Below are 3,111 nucleotides of genomic sequence, written 5' to 3'. Positions count from 1 at the left end.
ACTAATGGAGAGATGTCAGAGTGAGTATAGTAGTAGTACAAGGATTTTCCCAGAATATTAATATTTTAATCCTTTCCATCCAATTGGCTGTGTTTCCCTTGGAAAATAGCAGGCATTCTTTTCTTCCTAGACATGCCCTCCGCCAAATTTGCTCTTCGGAAAATATTGTATAAGTTCTGATAAATCCTATATAGCTGTTTTTATTGCATAAAAAATGGTTCCAAGAAGAAAGTATTTTTAAGCTACACTGACGATACACAGCTGGTGGGAGTTTAGGGGAAATTATTTTAATCAGCCATCTTGTACACCATATAGCTCTCATTGAATTAGCTAATGGTCATAGCTCAATGAGCGCCTCTTCCCTCACTGCAGAGGCAGACTACTTTGTTTAATGTGCACTGTCCGTGCTGCTAAAGTGATGAAGTAGGGCTGTTGCTACATCGAAAGCTCAAAGCTGCAGCTCAAGAATTTACCAGCATTACATCATAATGGGTGTCTTAGGGGTGCTGTGTCACCTTTACAGCACTTACCATTTAACCACAGCATACATGTTTTTAAGGCTCAGGACCTTTGCTGCATTTCTATCAGTCTCTTTCAATTTTTACATTGTCAGCTTTTCACCAAGTTGATAATTGGGAAAAATGTATAGCATGTCTGTAGTTTGATTTAAGATATTCTAATGGTATTATCAGTAAAACCTAAAATGGAATGTTCAGATTGCTCAACTAAATTTCTTCTTTCTTCATGACTTACTATGCTTACAGCTGCTCGAATGGCAAATAACCAACCATCTTAGTCGCTGGGACACTAGAGAGAAATAATGTAGTAGTGAGGTTGAAGGAGTGTCCTCACCTTTTGTCTACAATCACAGGGAAATACAGTTGCTCACATACTCGGACACTTCACTCAACTGAATAACTGTAAATGAATGTAGTTTCCATGCAGAGATGGTTTAAAAAGGGTTTTGATTGTGTCAATTGTGAAAGTGAGCTGGAAGGCCTACAGCTTGTTTACAAATGGAAATAGAGCACAAAAAGCAAAGGAGGTAATTTATGAGTTTTTTTAAACTCAAGATTGCACAATACAGTTAAAGCAACACCAGAGAACCTTTCCTCTTCGGTCCCTCTGCAAGTTGGAAGTGGAATTACCGTCCATTACCGCTGTCTCGTTCAAACAGATCCGCTACCTTATCTGTCAAACTTGCATAGTGCTGTTATAGCTGATAAAGGGCCGCAATGCAAATGCAGAAGTGCTGTTCACACTGTTACAAGTTGATGAACCACTAAAAATAATTTGGAAACATTATTTTAAAATGTACAAAGGAATCTTTAGTGTTGCTTTAAAGAGTGAAGTTTAGCAGAAGCCTGAAACCAGCAATGTGTTTGTAGTGACAGTTTCTGCTTTGATAACTTCCACATGTCGTTGTTGTGATATATTGAAGATATTCTACATATTATTCTTCACCACATGCATCTATAAGACCTGGGACATTCTGTTTGCAAGGCTAAGGATTCATATAGCTCCATAGCCACTTTCCAAAATGTGCTGTGTACCCAAATACAGATCATTTATCCAGCAGCAGCTCTGTGAGAGTGTGGTTACAGGAAGGCATTAAGGCTCTACTGCATGGTAGTCAGCTAATGGACTAGAATGTGCACATAAGCCAACTGTACCAATTGTTTTTCAACATATTTGTTGATATTAAATGCTAAATTAAAAACCCATAATATCCCTCGTCAAATAGGAACAGTTTAGGATGATTGGGCTGGAGATAGGTACAATTGGGTTGGCAGTAAAAATGTCTAAATAAACTTTAGAGGAAAGAAGAATTAGGAAGGAAAGAATGTGAACAGAGACTTTAAAATCAGGCTGTGACAGATTAGTGTAAACGAGCTGGGGAATAGGATGAGAAACATTGTTGTTCAAATTGTTAGGCCAAATGGTTGAAGGGAACCAAGGAGAAGAATAAATTAAAAGTATCTTTCAACATGGTTACATCAGGCCAGTTAGACAGGCCTTCCCCTCTTCGTTACTGATGACAGTATAGTTGGCATCATAGCTCCTTATCCCATCTAAATTTTCTGTGAAAGACACAGCATCAGTAAACCTCTGCCAGTGACCGCACTCGCTTGTCATTAACCCCTCCTTGAGCCTGAAATTAGGGAAAACTCTCCATAATGACCTACTCATATTATAGACCAGGGGTGTTTCTCAGGTCTCTAGAATAAGACTGTCAACATAGAGTAGCATAATAATTTATCTTCTAAAAGGTGTTTAGAGACCCAATCGTTTTCTTTAATTTCCCCGGAAATTAAAACATCCTTTAACCTTTTCTGTTTGAAATACACAATAAAAAAAAAAAAAAAACTGAGAATAGAACAGGCATTTTCCCGGTTTTGTTTCATCTGAGCCCCAGGAATAGAAGGGCCCCTGAAGCAGCAGTATGAAGATCTCTGCTTGCATTGGACTGTCTTAGATCTAATGTTGCAGATAACTTCACTCATTGGGTTGGATGGTTGGTTTTTAATGCAGCTGCGTTCTTTCTCTTTTGTTAACCCATTTATGTTTCTGTCCCTCTCTAATCTCTGTCTCTCTTTGTCTCCCTACACTTCTTTCTTTCACACATTTACCAGTTTTATAATATCAGTATTTGCTCTTTTTTTCTGTTGGCTTGTTTCCCGTAAGTTTTATTGTTCCAGTGTCTCCTATTTTCTCCGGTATTGAGCCACGGAGTGATTCAATTCAATTCAATCTTATTTATATAGCGCTAAATCACAACAACAGTTATCTCATTGCGCTTTTCATAAAAGACCAGGTCTAGACCGCACTCTATGATGTTATTTACAGAAACCCAACAATTCCTACCAAGAGCAAGCAATAGGCAACAGAGGCAAGGAAAAACTTCCAAATGAGGCAGAAACCTTGAGCAGAACCATGGCTCAGGGTGGGTGGACATCTGCCTCGACCGGTTGGGGGTGAGAGAAAGAGACAGAGAGAGAGAGAGAGAGACACAGACAGACAGACAGACAGAGAATTGTAGCAGAGGGTGTCAAGCAGGAACATAGAAGGCAGCAGGTAACTCCAACCACAGATCCAGAGCCAGAAACACCT

At 39.2% G+C, this 3,111-nt stretch overlaps 1 protein-coding gene across 1 annotated transcript in view; it reads left to right on the top strand.

Annotated features, from left to right (window-relative positions):
• gabrb2b (gamma-aminobutyric acid type A receptor subunit beta2b) overlaps positions 1-3,111 on the top strand; it is a 68,472-nt gene that overhangs the window by 41,136 nt on the left and 24,225 nt on the right. The window lies entirely within an intron of this gene.

This window comes from Etheostoma spectabile, chromosome 13 (genome assembly GCF_008692095.1).
Source record: "Etheostoma spectabile isolate EspeVRDwgs_2016 chromosome 13, UIUC_Espe_1.0, whole genome shotgun sequence".
Classification (NCBI taxonomy): domain Eukaryota; kingdom Metazoa; phylum Chordata; class Actinopteri; order Perciformes; family Percidae; genus Etheostoma; species Etheostoma spectabile.
This window is presented reverse-complemented; position numbering and strand designations above follow the sequence as displayed.